General features: G+C 36.5%; 1 protein-coding gene across 5 annotated transcripts in view; it reads right to left on the bottom strand.

Moving 5' to 3' along the window:
• Positions 1-19,272, bottom strand: part of LOC149542845 (nuclear factor kappa-B-binding-like protein) — a 39,857-nt gene that overhangs the window by 15,151 nt on the left and 5,434 nt on the right. The gene's annotated exons all lie outside the window — the stretch shown is intronic.

Genomic DNA, 19,272 nt, shown 5'->3' with positions numbered 1-19,272 from the left:
TTGCTTCCTTTTGAGAATAGTAAAATAAATTTCAAATGGATCTCCCTTGGATGTCCTCAAGCTTTCTCCCCTTTAGATCTTCCAATGTGAGTGTGTCAAAAATCTTCATTATGTCTTCCCTTTGCAAAGATCACAACCTTCCACAATTATCACCCTTTGAAAGAGTACAACCCTTTATCATTTCTACCCTTTAAAAGAGTCACAACCTTTCACAATTACAACCATAAAAAAGTAACCACCCTTCAGCATTTGTTCCCTTTGAAAGAGTAACTTCCTTGTTTTCTTTGCAATCCTTTCCTCTTCCATTAATCCTTCCTCAATTCCCATGCTTCATCCTTTCTTCCTTCCTCCATATCCCCTTTCAAATGAACTCTTATCTCTTTCATACCCCATGTTTGAGAGATTCACGACTCTCTTTTGACCCTTCATTAAACTTCAATAATAAAAATTAATAATATATTGTGTTTTATTTTATTATTATTATTTAATATTAAATCCTATTTAAAAGAAGGAAATTTACACCCTATACTAATCATTAGGCATTACAATGCTTAAATAATCAGAGCAAAATAACCAAAGACGTGGTGGGTAGAACTCATACAAGCTTACACATATGTGCTAAAACATTGAAGTAGAAAGTTAATAAAGGTGTTACATGTATTAAGTAGTGTTTTGAGGTTTTCACACCATCGCCCCAAAAATTTTGAGGACCCCCTTTTTTTCATTTGCCTTAGTAAATTTGGAGTTGTCCAGAGATTTCCGAATTGGTAAATTTACACCTGGACACCACCTTTGGGCCAGGAAGGGTTTGGTTTGTTTTCACCCAATGCGAAACTTGATTTTCCGGAACATGTAATTTTATCCTTAGGCCAAACAGAATTCAATAACAACATTTTTTGATGGTTAGAATAATATCTAGCAAGACAAATTTGCAAATTTTGGACTTAGATGAATTTTAAAATTTTGAAATAATTGTATAAACTTGAGCATTTTCAAAATGAAATTTTTAGATTTAGTCGTTTTGGTAAACCTTGACTTTTTTTGGTGAAAAGGAAATTTTTTGATAGTGAAATTGAAATTGGAGTTTGAATTTTGACTGCCTGGAAAAGGATTTATTTTGTTAAAAAATTGAAATTGCATTGCAAGATTGGAATTGAATTAAATGGCAAAATCGCATTTATCTGGTTAAAATTTTGCCTAGAGTATTTTAGAAAAATGTTAAAGGAAATTGGTAATTTGAAATTGAAAATCGATTATGGCTTGCTAGATTTGATTTTAATGATATTTTAATTGCCAAAGCGTTGTTAAATGAAAATTTTTGACATCTCCTAGGCTTACCTTGTTTCTATTTTGCGATTTCGGATCAAACTGGCAATTAAATGGGCTACTTTCACTATAGAGCTAAGTAATTTTAATGTTGCATTTAAATTTGGGCCATTAATTGGGGGACTAACTTAATTTTGGTTCCCTCTAGGTAGGTCGGCCCATCCTGGAGGCAAAAAGTTTGGCATAAGAGGGGCTTCCCCTTCTCTTATTTCCTCATTCAATTTTTCTCCTCCTCCTTGGATGTGAAAATTTCTTCTTCAAGTTGGGTGAATTTCCAGCTAAGGCAATTTTGAAGTCAGATTTTTTCCATTGATTGGCAGCGATTTTTCCCTTCAAGTTGGGCGATTTCTGCCCCAAGTCAAATTTGTGGTGAAGAGGCCTGATTTTTGTGAGATTGGCAACAATTTTGAAGTCTGATTTTTCCTCCCAAGGGCTGCGATTTTCTTCTTTGGCTTTGGTGATTTTATTTGGTGAAGAGGCAATGTGATTTAAGGTTTGATTTTTGGCAAGTGTGGGCAGTTTTTGGAAAGTCAAAATACTGATTTAGGGCCGATTTTTGCAAGCAATTCATTTGCTAGGGCATCATATTTTGGAAGAGGATTGAAATTTCTGAGATCTGATCTGAATGTGAAGAGACCCGATTATTGGTAAAGGCAGATTTAAGTGAGATGAATATTGATTTTAAAGGCAGATTTTATTCCTTATTCTTGCTTGGTTCGTTTCCCTTATCTTCTTCTTGTACTATTCATCCACCACTTCATCATTTCTATTGATAGGCTAAAGTTGGGAGATATAAATGTAGATTTCATGATAGGACACTTGGAGAGGCGAAAATAAGCTAGACCACCCTAGGATTAAAGTTTGGAGATTGATAAGTGTAGTGCATCCTAAGGTAACGAAGAGGCAGAAATAAATGGTAGTCCCATCCCTAGGAAAAAAGTTTGGAGATTGATAAGTGTAGAGATAGGACTTGGAGAGGCAAAAATAAGCTAGATTTCATCGATAGAAAAAAGTTTGGAGATTGATAAGTGTAGTCCATATCATTAAGAACGAAGGGGCAAAAATAAGTGTTTAGGATGGTAGATGTTAGTGCAAGAAAGAACCCAAAAGGAACGAATACCAAAAAAACAAGGAAGATATGATGCCTAAGACCACCTTCTTCTTGAAAATGAGGCGAATAAGTGATACCAATATCGGCACGGTGAATATGGTACAATTGAAGAACAGATTGAAGGAAGGACAATCCCCCATGGCGAAGAAGATCTACAAGAGCAAGATTGTACACGTGGTGGCTTTCCCTCCTATCTTGTCTTGCCCAGAATTGGTAATGGAGTGTACATCCCGGTTTGATATTGTTACCAAGTCCATCATTTTTGATGAAGGGAAGTGAGTGTTGGCTAACATTAGCAGACAAGTGGTCAAAGAAGTATTCAATATCCTCCAGCATAGAGGCATGACAGTGGTAACAATGAATCGAACAACCAAGTTCTTTCAGGGTAACCAGGAGGCCTACTTCATTTATCTAAAGCAAAATTGGTTACACGAAGGCAAGAAGGGAGTCACCAAGTCCTCAAATCTCACTAGGTCAGATTTCAAACCAAAGTACGGCGATCTAATTGTGCTTCTCAGCCGGATCATAGGCATGGCTCAAGGTATACAATTTGAGAACTAGATGTACTACTTTATTGATGAAATTGAAAATGGAAAGAGAAAAATTGATTGGGCTAGAATTATAAGTGAAAATCTAGAGTTTCAACTTAGGACACTGCAAAATCAAAAGCAATTCTAGATGGGATCCTATCTTTTCTATCTGATTGCAATACTATATGAAAATCCTGGACTTAAAAGCCTTACGAGAGATTGGCAATGGATCGGGACAATGTTTGGTGCATGAGTGCTATCCACGGCTTCATTTGCACAACACCAAAGATTATAAGATGTTTTATGACACCTTTTCCATGAAGACAGTGAGGGTATTACAAGGACACCTGCTGAGAGGCTCTCATCGGAAGCAGAAGCAAAAGTTAAGAAGTATGGGGGTTGGTTCATCCAATTTCCGTAATTTACATACATTAGAGTTACAGTTTGTCCCAAGAGACTTCCAAGGTACCCACCCGACAAGATAGTTTTGATGGAGTTGGCTGGGCAACTTGAGCATTATGACAAGATGATGAAACTTAGAGGTGAGACAGGGATTACCTTCTCATTTGGAATAAACAATGATACTTGCCCCAATCCTGTTGCCTTTGCAGCTATGGAGGAGTTAGAGCGATATCATCTAGGATGGTATAGAGCAAGATAGGATTTGATCCTAATGGTCTTATCAAGGCATCTCATGAAAACAAATTCAAACATATTCCTACTATAGAAGATTTTTGGGCCAATGCACAGGATGACTTTCATGTGAGAAAGCTAGTTTTCTCAAGATTGTCAGTGGGCATGATGAGGGCAATCAGATGGAGAGGCCTTAATATTCCTGATCAACTAGAAGATGATAAAAATGTGCTAAGGGAAGATTATGATACAGTGGATGGAACAAAATTGGGTCCAATGGATTGGGATGATCGTCAGGATCCTTCCTTAGAGACAGTTAGAAGGACAGTTGATCTACACACAGAGTCATGGTACAATGGAAAGTTAAGGCAATTACGAAGTCAAAAGGTACGCCTTATTTATGAGAAGATGAAACTGGAGAAGGAAGGTCCAACAGCGTCAGTCGGACAGAAAGGTGGGGGCAGTAGCCAGCAACAAAGAGCAGTTAAGGGCAAAAAGAGAAATTTAGAGGTTGAGAAAAGTAAAGAACATCAGGAGCCTCCAACAAAGAGATAGAATGCAGCACCATCAAGGGAGAGCATAATTGAGGCCGAGAGCCAAGAGGATAATACAAGTGGACAAAGGGTCTCAGTAGAGGCGAGCTCTGATTTGGAATCAAGCGGTTACAATGACAGTACCGAATACTCTCCTCTCTCGAAGAACCAACATGGAGATGATGTGACAATCACTAGTGAAGAAGAGGATAGGCCCATTGACATTGAGAAATTAAGCCAGGCACGTGAGGCCATTGGTGATGCTTTGCTAATCGAACCGAATCCAAATTTGGGGAGATGCACTGTAGTGCCTGCCCTAGTTTGCATTTTTGCTTTCATTGCCGAACTCTTTTAGGCCATTTTTATGCTTGATTATTAGTAGTATTGTTTTGAGATTATCAGATATTGTTTCAGATTCAGTTGATATATGATAAGATTACTTGATACTCTATACTTCATGTATGCATGATGATTATTACAATGTTTTTAGTTATTGATGATGTTTAGTTAGATGGATTATCATATGTGTTTTCTTATGGATACTTACCCCATACTGCATGTGTATGGTGCGTGTGTTTGTTTTCTTTATGTATGGCATTTTTTATGTGGTTAAAAGAGTCGTAGTCACTTGCTAGTCGGGACCTACACAATACACCACTTCCTGCCATTGTTTGTTTAGCTTAGAATATTGTGTTTGTACATGCATGGATTTTATGCAGGTTGCAGGTACTGGATATCGACTTCCCTAAATTGCCAAGATGAGTGTACCCTATTGCATTATCTCAATGGTAAGAGAAGGGAGATAAATTTTTGAGTCCAAATCCTAAACCTTTACGCCATTTGTCCTAGAAAATTAGAACAAGTATCCGAGTTGAGTACCCTCTGAATGTATCGAATGATATTAATTCGTGATTATAATCCTTGAGTTTGATTTTCTATGTGTTTTGCTATGATGGGTTTTTGTATTTTGTTTTATGAGTCTTTGGTGAATTTCCTATTAATTAAATCTAATTAAAAGATTAAATTAATGATTTAATTTAATGAAAATTTATTATGATATTTTAATATTTAATTTATTAAAAATTAATTAAATAAAAAGAATTAAATAATAAATTTGATGATGAAAGTTATAAGAATAAATTTAGAACGTGATAATATTTATTTAATTTAATAATAATATATTTGGAGTTCATTTTTAAATAAATGCTAAATAATATTATTTTAGTTTAAAAAAATTATCAATTAAGTTTCGAAAATAATTTAAGAAGTGGGAAAAGAAATTAATTTATTAAAAGTTTTTAGATTGTAGATGTATGCATGAGATTAAAATATAAGAAAACAGTTAAAAAGATAAAATAAGTGAATTTAATAAAAATATTTTAATTGCATAAAGTGCACATGAGATTAAATTTAATAAACTAACTAAAAAGAAGTCAAGTAAAAATTAAATAAAGTTATTTTAATAATTCAATAAATGTGCATGGGAATAGAAAAAGAAAAAATTAAGGAAAGACTAAGAAAAGTTAATAAGAGGATAAAGTTTGGTGAGCAGAGAGCTCTCTCGAGTGAACACACAATTAGTGCCCTAATTTTAGGAAAGAACTCCATATCACAACTTGAAAGTTTATTTTTCGAGGGACCAAAGTTTTGGGAAGGACCGCAAATTTTGGAGAAGGAAGAAATTTTCAGAAAGAAGAAAGTTTTAAGATGAGAAATTTTCTCTACAGTTTTTTGGGGCGTGGCGATTAGCATCAGTGTCCAGGTAGACGCTTGTGATTTTCACATATTTTAATACGCTCTTTCTCTTTCCTATCTTCATCATGTCTGTTAATGGTTGTTTGGATAATTCCTGTGACGCATGTATCATGTTATGAGTTTTTGGTACGTTTGTTAATTCTTCTGTACATGGACATTTTTTAATTGATCAATATAATCTTTCCTTCAATAGATTTTAAATTGGAATTGAATGGGGAGGGTTTGGTAATAAATCCGAAGATTTCATTTGTGAATTCGACCGATTGGTTGTGTTACCTCTATCAGATCAATACTAGGGTTTTGGTATTTAAAAAAGAAAAAGAAAAAAAAAGGAATTTAAATAAATTCGTCTCATTCAATTTTGTGATACAAATCCTATAACATAAATTTATTTAAATAAATTGTAATATAATGCTAAAACGTTTAATAGGGAAAAAATAATTTAAAATATATATATAAGTTAGGGTAGGGAGGGAATAACCCCATACCCCCACCCTTTTTCATTTAAGTGTTAGCAACCACTGCTGCCACAAGCACTGTGACCGCCTACGATAATTAAAAATCGCATGGGATTATAAATTTTATTAAGTTTTTTTTTTAATTTGATTTTTATTTAAGATGTGTTATGTGACTATTTAATATTTATTTTTTTAGAAAATATTACTATTAATTAAAAAACTCTATTAACTGTTTTAACTTTTTAATAATTAATTAAAATAAAGTTATTTCAAGTATTTAATTATTAATTAGTTTAACATTATATATATATATATATATATATATATATATAATTTAATTTAATTTAATTTATTAAATAATAAAGGTTAGATAATAAGGTGGAGATTTTTAAGTTCATCCTTATTAATTTACAATTATTTTATTGAAAGAACAATGAGGATCATTTTAATAATTTCTAAAATAAAATATATAAACTATATTTAGAGCAATTTAAGAGAAATGACTTAATATATAAATGGGGTAATCTTATATCTTAATTAAATAAATGAAGGAGATACTTGGTAAGGTAAATTGAGAATCCTATGTATTTGAACAACATATTCTGAAAAGAAAACTGAAACCCTTACCTTTAACTCAACCATGTGATTTCAAAGCAAACCAATTTATAAGACTACTCTGTTTTATGTGTGTTGTCTATATGTTGGGATTTTTGGATTGACCTAGCTTTGACCAGTCTTAGGATGTTACTAGAGGCTCGGGGGTTATGTGTTTGTGATGTCATGTTGATGTTTTGATCTCGATCTTTTAACCCAACCATGGTAATGTGATGGTATGCTCTATGATATGTTTGTATTTATTGTTCGTTATTGCTTTCCAATGTTTTTGTGTGACACTGAAGTGAATGTATGACATTCTTGATCTAACCATTTTTGAGTCCTCGATCAGTTATATTTGAATTGCTTTCCAATCACTTTGATAGGACTGAGGTGTTTGTTTGCTTTGTTCTTGGTGATGTCATGTTTGACCATTTTAAATCTTCGATCAGTATTTTTGGGATGCTTTCCAGTTGCTCATAAAGAACTGATGTGTTATTATGAATTATATTTTGATGCTTTCCAGTCACTTGTATAGGACTGAGGTGATTTTATATGATTATTTGATTTGTGTTTTTATGAGCCTAGGGTAGGTTATCTATATGTAATGTCGAGAAGTGACTTGCAATGGGGGTCGGGGCCCTAAGTGGTTCCTAGGGGTAACCCATTGTAAGTTGTTTAATAAGTGAAAACACCACACTAAATGGGAATAAAATGAACCTAATAAGAGTCTTTGTATGTTCTCGCCCATGCCTCCAGTGCTAGTACAGACTAGGATGGGAGTAGAGAGAACGCTTGGTTGCGACCTTGCATCCGTAGTATGCCTTGTCAGTATGAGAGGATACTAGTGGCCGCATAGGGATCACTAGGGGACTGGGCTCCTAAGAGATTCCCAGGGTAACTCTAGCGTGATTCGTGCGATGACACTTGCCCGCTTACATAGTAAGTTTCCTACGTGTCTTGTGTACCTCTGGGAATAGTAGTCGATTTATCATAGGACCCTTGAGTTAGAATACTTTTAGGATTTCCTGGACTTAGAGAGTACTTTTGATATGTGGTTTGTTATCATGTTTGGGACTTGAGACTATCTCCTCAGTGCGGTGGGAGTGGGCCATTTAGGTTCCACGCAGTCGGGTGGTAGTGCTTTTTACTCTTACCATTGAGATCCGTCCATAGTCACCATGGCTGAAGCTTCCTTATCTGCACTTCCTTTCATTCTATCTATGAATTATTATGATGGATGGTTATATTTTATGATGGATGGTTTATATCCTTTTATGGTGGATGCTTTCATTTATCGTATTGTACTTTGTATCTTGGATCCGAGGAGGATGATGTAATTCTATTTTCACATATGTATATTCTTTTAAGCCTTTCATACCCTGTGACATGTACAGTGGATGATTGAGCATTCCGAATTTCATTTGCCAAGAGGCATTCGGAACAAATGTATATTGTTTAAATGGACTTTGGACTTTTAATTATTCTTTCATGTGGATGTGAAAAATTGTTGGACTTAGTATTAAATATATTTAAATGTGATTCAACGTCTTGGGATCCTTAAAGAATGTAACCTGTTATGTATGCTTATAGTTGATTGTATGTTATTGCTTCCACTACTATGTGTTTGATGTATATGATTTATCTTTCTTGTTTCACAAAAAAAAAAAGTTTGGCACACTTAGCAAAACTTTAGGTTAATTCTTTTGGATCCCTTGGCGAGCGTCACATGCACTGCACCACTATTTAAGGCAAATGCTTATGCCAAGAGGCAAGGTGGTGACTATCCGAATAGTTGAAGATATTCAAGGGTTAGTGGAAAAGGATGATAGCAAAAAATAGAAACAAATTGCAAAAACGGTGACAAAGATAATCAGGAGTGATGATGAGGGTCACCGAAAAATTCAAATTGCTATGCTAAAGGTGAGCAAGGTAGTGGATGAGATTGTAGCCCAAGAGTATGAGATAGTAGAGCATAACTTGGGAAGAATCGCGGATGACATAAAGTATGAGAAGGATCATGAGAAGGCATTGCAAGTAGCAAGCAACATGATGAATTCAGCTGAGCTCAAGATGAAGCACGCGCCTTGCCCTCCCATGAAGGAAGTCAATGACAGGCTAGCCAAGTTCATTGCTTTGGCTAAGAAGATGAAAGAAAACGGTAGAATTATATTAGAAGATCATTTGATGTAAGCCCAAGTGGCAAATTCTCTTTCTTCTTGGGTAGGACAAGTGTATGATTCTAACTGGCTACCATTTTGGTGTCTTCTCATTGGTTGCCACTTTTTCTTTTTTTTCATTGGTCCATTGATGAGGTGGCATCTTCTCATTAACCGATGAAGTGGCAACCCCAATTAGGGTTTCTGGGATTCGACCTGGATCGTTGATTTTGCCTCTTAATCTCTACCGTTGGTTGTAATGTCAGCCCCTATATAAGGCCATTTGCTCTCATGTGTAAAGGGTTGAAGAAAATTGTTGCTTAGATAATACCAAAATTGCTTCTTTATCATTGTTGTGTCTTGCATGGTGATTAAGAACAATTGATGTTATTGCATGGTTTCTACTTCCAAGGGTTGAAGAAAATTGTTGCTTAAGATAATACCAAAATTGCTTCTCTTTATCATTGTTGTGACTTGCACGGTGATTAAGAACACTTGGTGTTATTGCATGGTTTCCACTTCCAATAGTTAGAGTTAAATTTCATTGAAGTTGTTAAAGTAGATTTTATTTCAAGAAAGTTGTTAAGAGTAAGAGTAGATGGATAGTTGTGTGGTGATATTAGTGGATGTTTGATAGGGATCTATAAACTAGGCCACTAGCATCCTAGCGGCTGGTTAAAAAGCCTTGCGTGATAATCTAATCTTTTTTCCCTTGAATCATTGCATCTATGGAGGTAGAGCCGCTAGTAAGCTTTCATCAAATTTGATCCCCGTCCATTTGCTAATCTTTCCATTCAAAGGAGTAGGAGTAAGGCAGCAAGTAGTGTAGTACTTGGAGTTCAATCGAGAAGAAAGTTAGGAAGGCATCATAAGTCATTTGAACATGCACCCTCCACCATCACCATCAACGTTATTTGGCGCTCATCTACTTTTACAAAGCCAGACATCATCATCATCATCATAGCGAGAGTTTGACAATCCTTGAATGAACAACATAAGGCCGCCTACGTGATTCACTAGCAAATCACATTAATATAGCTAAGTTAGTATCCACAGGTGTAAGGAACATTGGAGTTTTTCTCATGTCTTCATGAGTATTCACTTTTCAAGAGAGGGTTGAGTGTTTGATATTCCATATCAAGTATTCAATTCCTATATGTTATGTAGTGGTACAAAACTGACATCAACAAGTAGAAGATAAAATTTTCTAATAGAAATGAGGATAAAAGTACTTGGTCTTAAAGAGCCAACACATTTATATTATACTGGTCCCGATTTTGCAAAGGCATGGAAGGCATGTAAAGAGACACTAAGATCAATAGAAGATGTTTTTCAAAGGAAGCCAATCGTGTATAGCAAGAAGCTCTATGAGAGAGAATATGGTTAGAGAGAAATATTGCAGAGGTATGGCTAAACATTTTGGGATAGAGAAGAAAATTGACTGAGTGAACGATAACTATTTTTGCCACAAATACATAAGGGTTTGAGGTAATCCATTCAAGGTTGTAGGACACATCAAGGTCCCAAAGGAAATAGTTGGAATATTGGACTATACCAGCCTTTATCGATGCTGCAAAAGCCATGGGTAGACATAAGTGTGGACATTGTATTAGAACAATGAAGGACATAGAGAGGAAAGGATTCAAAATGGTAGTAGTGTAGAGGGCTTCAAAGAGCATTTCATACCATGAAAAAAAAAGTGTAATGTCCCCAATGGATTTTTTTCTCTAATTTCACACAAATAATTTTTAGAATTATAAACAAATCAATTAATGCAACAACTACAGATTAACCAGCGGAATTCTAGTAAATTCTCAAATATGATATACTTAGAGATGTTATTGCATTCGATGTTCAGTTGTAGAATAACATAATCCAATCTTAAAAATAGAAACTACAGTCAGATTGGATAACAACAAATGAACCTGCAATACAATGTGAGCTCTGTCCAGAATACACTTTGAAGATGAACTGGATTTCTGTCCTCAAGATTCAAAAATGAAAGCTCAAAGCTTCTCTCCAAGAGAAATCAAAAATCAAACATATCCAAGCATGCTGAAATGACTCGAGTCTTCTTCTTTTAATGCCCAAGCAATATCTCTTCAGCTTCCCCCTTTCTATCTTTCGTCACCTTTTCTTCTTTTTAATATTAAAAGGACTTTTTAACAGTTTGAATTCAACTCCCATTTAAGTCACTTTTAATATTTCTATTAATTTGGTTTACAATTTCCTAATGTCCCTAAAAAGGAACCTTACAGTCCTCCTTCCTTGAGATTGCTTGCCCTCAAGCAATCATGAATCTGTAAATCAATACCAGGATCCCATATCAATTTGCAAGCCACTCTAGAGCTCATACTAGTATCCCTGAGAGACAATGTTGCATCTGCCTGTTGTGTTATTCTAAACATAATTACACCAAGCCTCAAACTGCATAGCAACTCGTCATAATCCACAAAATGCAAAGCATACATCCTATCGACTCCCGGATCCCAAATCAGCCAATCAACATGATCCTGGGTGTGGGAAAAAGTGTCCATTACTCTATTATCTTCCTGTATTAACCATACAAGTAGATCACCATAAGGCTGTGAAAGACAACTCCAATATGCATAGAAATCAACTCATCAGACCCCAAATATCATTGTCATAATCTGGGTCAGCAATATGAATGGCACCAATGTTGTCCTTGTGCCCCTATACTAGAAAGATAATCATCTCATAAGGTATGTACCACTAGATGAGATGTCTTCGCGAATCTACCTGCCACTCACTAAAATGTAATGGTAGACCAAGCAAGGTAGCCACTAATAACTGAAGAAGGTATAAAGATAACATCACCAACCAATAAAAGAATAGCTGCCACATCATAGAAACTTGGTGACAACCCTCTAGATGGATTGTAGTAGCCCTTGGTACACATTACAGACAACTCTGAAATTTCTAAATCACAACAAGTGTTATCAATCAAATCTTCACCTCCACCAATGAAAAAGATCACCGTCAAGTGGAATTTCTGAACTAATCACTTGGTTCCTCTTTATCCCCATGGCATAGTGAAGGCATATCACTTTTGTACTAAAAATCAGAAATCTTGTGGTTTTCTTTTGTCATAAGTTCATCCTTCTTAAGCACAACATCTTCTAACCTTAGAAGACTTGTGATCATCTTAATCTCTTGGCTGAAACTACCTTGAAATCTGCCCATGAAACCTGTTATATCAACTTTTTCATTGTTGCATATGTCTCATACATACATAATTCATCAAAACTCTTGTGTTTGACGTCTTTCTGGTCCTTTTGGCCTTCTTCAGCATAATGTGTCTTATTTAAATGGGGAAAAGTGGAAATGTTATGCTCACTTTCATCTTCACAAATGGTGTTGATTCTTCAACAATCTGCATGATATCCTTGGTTTTGAAATAAGACCACCTTCCTTGTGAGTGTCTGCCATTGAAGAATATTTTTCAGCCTCGTACAATGAGTATTTTATCAAACTCAATTGAAGACAAAGCTCATCGACCTCCTCTTTATCACCTGCAAACATGATGGCTCTATCTCTATCTTTGAGCAATTTCAAATTGTCTGATTTCATAGTGTTTAGTACTATCGCTATCAAGTTGTACATTCAGGACTTGCTATCTCTTTCTGCATTTTGTTCTTCGGAATCAAATTTCCCTATCTATTGATGCCTACTTGGCTTTTGTATTCTTTGACGTCATGTGTTCCCAGATCGATCACACATTAGTCAAAGAGGGGCAAATGTACTACTCAAGCTCAAGGGGCTTTCTAATGAATGGTTCAGAAGGCACAACAATCGCTAAAGACTTTGCAAATGGGGTTGCAAGCAAACTAGGTTTAACCATGGAGGAAACTTTGTAGTTATGCGCGCTCAAGATGGAGGAGTACTAGGATGGGTGATCTCTCGGGAAGTCTTGGTGCTTCACCTATGTGAGCATCACCTAGAAGCAAATGAGTGCTAAATGTTCCATTTATTCTCATGAGAGATGGGTTCATGTCACTACTCATGAAATACGGGTAATATAGGTCAATGAGTTTGACTCAACAAAAACTAGACAATTGTCCTAATAGCAATATCACAATGAATTTCTAATTAAATTTAAGCATATTTTTAAGTTGTCGAGTTTTTGCCAAGTTTTCATCAAGTTTTTTTCCCACCTTGGCAAGCTTTTGGTTTTGGCAAGCTTTTCACATAATAATGTTATATTTTGAGTATTATACTATTATTAGATGTATATTAAATTATTAATATTATTATTAATTTAATATTTATCTTGTAATATTTGTATATAATAATAGTATATTGTTTATATTTACATATTATATAAAAAAAATTAAAATATTAATTAATAATTTATTTTATTATATTTTATATATGCATTTTTTTTGTATGAACGAACCTAAGTCGAACCCAAACCCCAAAATACCTTTGTTGGATCCATGAACTGAATCAATGGACCTTTACCAAAACTGGTAACATAGCTTTATGAACCTCCATATTTGGAGGAAAAGATTGATAATTCTCATTCTAAGATGAAAGAATGGGTGAAATTTGAACCTAGTACAATGCACATTGCAGTCAAACTCACATCCGCATCGTATTGAAAGACAACAAATAATATTTTTCTTGAAGAAGACGTAGACACTCAACTATACTCATTTAAAAAATTATATCCATAAAAAAAAAAGTTTCTCTAGTGACTCGTTATAATCAACCAATGAGATTTCACTATTAATGTAATGACCCTCCTCAAATTTGGTCGTAGATGGCTGTAATAATTTTCTTCAATGCTGCCCCTTCTGCTTTGCTTTTCCGATTTGCTTTTTTCGAACTGATTTTTCGGACTGCTTTTTCGGCCTGCTTTTCGGTTCCGCTTTTTCAGACTGCTTTTTCGTATCTGCTTTTTCAAAATGCTACCTTTTTGAATCTCAAGACCATATCTTTCAATGGCGTCAAGATTTCCAACTTGAAGGGATTTCGTCCTTCAAACTATTGAGACATAATCACCAGAAAATTTCCCAATTTTTTTGATATTTCCAACCATACTAAAAAGAAGCTCTTCGCTTTCTTTTATAGTGTTCTCACAAGAGCTCAATCCTTCGTTTTCTCAATGTGGGATAAAACATAACTCCCTTTATGTAACTTATGTTTCCAATTTGTTATAAAATAAAGGGGACTCTTTTAATTTAAATATTTCCCACAAACTATAGTCTATGCATTAATAAAGTTAAATATTTAAATTTAACTTTATAAAATAGCTTTATCAATGCATAACAAATCTTATCAATGATAAACAAGTCTTCTTGTCGATTTTAAACAATTACCATCAACATACCGCTGCCACTGGATGTCCGACCATATCCAAGATGACTTACTATAAATAGTAAGTATGCCCAAAGTTGCCTCAAAACCCCATAGAAAGACCTGTAGCTGAAACTATCTAGGCCAAATGGCCTCTAAGTCCCTTTAATGTCCTAGTTAGCCTACGGGACCGTGGGGAAATAGGCTAACAACAACATCATGCTAGAAATGCTAAAAAGGGGACATTACAGTCCGCCCTTCCCAAAATTGCTTGTCCCCAAGCAATTGTCGAACAACAACCCGATCAATCCACCTGGATCCCAAATGTAGTCATGAACTATACTGCTGTCAGTCAACATATGCTCTTGCAACAACCTCTGAAAATTAACCAAGAGGAATCCATAATCAAATTGGCGAATACAACTCACCCAAACTCCAAAGTCAGGAACCCATGAGAAACAAGCTCTAGAAATATCAGAACCCAAGTAGAGTAGATAACCCAAACTGCCAACATAGTAAATACCATCAACACATCCCACTAGCCTATGTGGAATGTACAATACAATTCTGCAACAACGATGAATACTACCGCATGAAACTACTCCAAATACAGAGAATCCACACACTGCACACCTACTGCAATTAACACAACTTTGCAAATCACCGATCACTGTCTCATAACCATAACACCCATCCACTGCTGATGGTGAATAGTCATTACACGGTAGATAGCAAAAACGAGAGCCCAGACCAAACATGTCTACCATCAACTCCTCAACACATGGATCAAAAGTAAACCGATGAATATATCCTACAGTATAATGCCAATAAAAAGAACCAATCCCAATCAAAGACTCATCCTGCAGACGTGATACAACCAACTGTGACTGATCATCAGCTAAGTCAGAGGATGATATAGCCAAGAGTGCAGAATCAACCACAACATCACTAGTCTCTGTGCCCTCCAAGTCAAACATATCACAGTGCTCAGCTGCAGCGCCCAACTTAGCTGAACCTGCCTCCAATGGAAACGGACCAAATATGCCAATACTAGTGTCATGGATAGATATATCCTCATCTCCACTGCCTCTATCAACCTCGACCATGGACATCCTCGGATCACCAGACACCACGGTCAGTGACTGTACAGAATCTGGTAAAGACTGAAGTCGTTCCAACTCCACGGTCACCTCAGCTAAATGAAACTGTGACTCCTCGAAAGCCAACTATGTACTCTCAAGAAACTCAGAAGTCACCTCAAGCTGCTGAGTAAGCTTACTCACCTCATCTTCCTTGACCAATAATGTGTCATATGCTGTACTGCCCACTCCATAAGATAATTTCTATCGGCTACCAACTGCATATAATTCTGTCTCAAAATTCGGATAGCCTCCCATAAAGAGTGGATCTCTGTCAAGGAAAGATAACTGCCTCCCTGCTCATCACTAGCAGGAGAACCCCATCCATAAACTGCTAACAACTGACGAGCAACATCGAAATGCTCACAAGCGATAGAAATGTCTCGTTCGCAAACTCTCAGCTGACTAGACACATGATTGTGCTGACTGGTCAAACTCCTATACTCTACCCCTGGTACACTGTCCAAAGGAGTAACCTCAGAATGGCTATCATCTGTAATACTGCCATCCAAATTTTGTAGTCCAACTGCTGAACTTGTATCATCAAACGGTGTGACTGAGGCATCAACATAAACCTCTGTATCAAAGGACACTGTTGAGGAGACTAAGTCCTCAAAACTGTCCACAACATCCCCCTGGGTGTCATCTGTAATAATCAGATCCTGGGACTCTTCTGTAAACTTTGTCATATTTGAGAGATCATCAACCCATTCCAACAAGAACGGGTCGACTGGATACATGAACAATGCCCAACAAAAGTGTGTAAAAACTAATTCCAGCATCAAACAAGCTGCTGGCATGGATGAGAACTACACCTAGCAAGCTACTAATCAAGTCCATGATGGTGCAACAGATACTACTACCAAAGAATGATAAATATCTCCGGTCAAAACGATCCCAAGTACTAAGAAAAGGATCCCAACATCTAATCCATGAACGGAAACCAACTAGCAATTCAAGTAAACTTCTCACCTGAGTAATGTGAACAATACCAACTGACTTCACGCACCTGTCTACAGTCTCTGAATCCGGAGTGTGAATGCTAGACGTACTCATATCATCATCAATATGTGACCCGACTGTAAAAGGAAACTGAGTCCCTGCTATATGCGCTAACTCCCAAACTGAACTCACCTCAAGACAACACTCGTCCACATGTCTCTCAGAATCTTGGAGAGCCAACTTCATTGCCTCCATGCCTTCCTTGATCTACTGTAAGTTGTCACAAGAAAAAGCTGTTGTGACTCCTTTCTGTCTCTCCTGCAGTTGAATCATCCAAATGTGATTCTCAATCAATCCATGTATCCTATCATGATGAGATAAAGCCGTGACAATATTCTTGTCCCTTGTCTTCAACTAGCGTGCCAAACCAAGTAAAGAGCTACTAGCCTCTATCTCATGTGAAGAAGCATCCAACTGTGCCTGATACTCACTTTCTGCAAAGTCCTGAATGCTCACTTTCTGATCAACTGTACTATCCTCAAACATGACAGTATCCTCAGCTGCTTTAACTTCATCCAGCCCAACTGTACTGGAATCACTATCTGTGTCAATCGCACAATCTGGTGTGCCTGTGATATCACCTTTTGGCTCAACCTGCACAACGTCTGTAACCCCTTCTACCTGCGAAGATGATGCAGATAAACCATTACATGGAGATATGCTAATGTCTCCCTGTATCGAATCAGCATGTCTATTAAACTCCTCATACAAGTTTCTGCCTGTCATAGGGAAGGTACGATCCTTAGGCCTATCAAAACGTTCAATCAGTCTCTCCTTAAACTCCACATATGAGGTAATGTGTGCATGACCCATAGTGACCATACCATCATGGCACCACTCGTGTGCTAAACCATCTAGGTGAATTGTTGCATACTTAATAGCTTCTTCCTCAGGCATAGGGTTCATTTGAAAGTATGTGTCAAGCCTTTGAACCCAAGCTCTTGTTGTAGACTTCCCCGAGCCATCATAATATGGTAATTGAAGTTTCCCTACTTTCTTCCGTAGCTCATAGCTCCGGTTCTTGTCATGTCCACGAGGCATATGCTTCATCCGCACATCTATATACTCCCTAAAGGTAATTGCAGCAGTAAAATCTGGACCTCCGGCTTCCCAATCTCTCCTCAGTTGGTCCTGTATATCAATGATCTGGGGCTCTGGTACGGGCTGCTCTGGAGCTCTAGGAGGAAATGTGGAAATCATGGGCCTCGAACTCACTGTCCTAGCTTGTTGGGGTGCATGACCAAAATTGTTCCCAACTTGTTCACCTCCATTATGTGTCCCATCCTGATTATTACCATTCTGATTATTTCCTCCACCCACATTAGCATTCAACCCCATTTGACAAGCCATCATCTGCATCATAAGCTCCAATCTCTGACTCTGTTCCTGTGCTTTCTGCTCTGTTAATCGCTGTCCCTGTGCCAAGGTGTCTAATAACTATAAGAATCTTTCCTTTCCCTGATCCGGACTGATATACATGTTGTCAAACATTTTTTTCTCTCTATCCGACTATTCCAAATAAGACCTCCACAGGATGGCAGAACTTATGGCTCTGATACCACTGTAATGACCCTCCTCAAATCTGGTTGTAGATGGCTGTAATCATTTTCTTCAATGCTGCCCCTTCTGCTTTGCTTTTCCGATTTGCTTTTTTTGAACTGCTTTTTCGGCCTGCTTTTTCGGTTCCGCTTTTTCGGACTGCTTTTTCGTATCTGCTTTTTCAGAATGCTACCCTTTTGAATCTCAAGACCATATCTTTCAATGGTGTCAAAATTTTGAGCTTGAAGGGATTTCGTCTTTCAAACTATTGAGACATAATCACCAGAAAATTTCCCAATTTCTTTGATATTTCCAACCATACTAAAAAGAAGCTCTTCGCTTTCTTTTATAGTGTTCTCACAAGAGCTCAATCCTTCGTTTTCTCAATGTGGGATAAAACATAACTCCCTTTATGTAACTTATGTTTCCAATTTGTTATAAAATAAAAGGGACTCTTTTAGTTTAAATATTTCCCACAAACTATAGTCTATGCATTAATAAAGTTAAATATTTAAATTTAACTTTATAAAATAGCTTTATCAATGCATAACAAATCTTATCAATGATAAACAAGTCTTCTTGTCGATTTTAAACAATTACCATCGACATACCACTGCCACTGGATGTCCGACCATATCCAAGATGACTTACTATAAATAGTAAGTATGCCCAAAGTTGCCTCAAAACCCCACAGAAAGACCTGTAGCTGAAACTATCTAAGCCAAATGGCCTCTAAGTCCCTTTAACGTCCTAGTTAGCCTACGGGACCGTGGGGAAATAGGCTAACAACAACATCATGCTAGAAATGCTAAAAAGGGGACATTACAATTAAATCTCACACAGTATAATTATTCTACTGGCGACTTTTCAAATCAAACTCCATGTGATGTTTGTATAAGCACATTTATTTTCTGTTGTGATTTTTGACTATGTGCTCATACTTATCCAAAGAAGTCCTATTGTCCTGAATCTCCTGATTCTTTAAGATGATAAAGCACTTAAGACCTTGGTTTCTTGACTGTATAGTATGTGTCTTACATACTCATTATAACAACTAAAAAAGAACACCTCAAGGAATAGCTTCAGAAATTATCCTTGTCCAACTTCAAGGTGAGATGAGCATTTATTTGATTCAATTTCATAATATCCTTTCTCACAGATATACACAAACATT

Source organism: Cupressus sempervirens, chromosome 8, assembly GCF_028749045.1.
Source record: "Cupressus sempervirens isolate cs-2001-9-10 chromosome 8, ASM2874904v1, whole genome shotgun sequence".
NCBI lineage: Eukaryota > Viridiplantae > Streptophyta > Pinopsida > Cupressales > Cupressaceae > Cupressus > Cupressus sempervirens.
The sequence above is the reverse complement of the archived record's forward strand: the minus strand, read 5'-3'. Positions and strand labels throughout refer to the sequence as shown.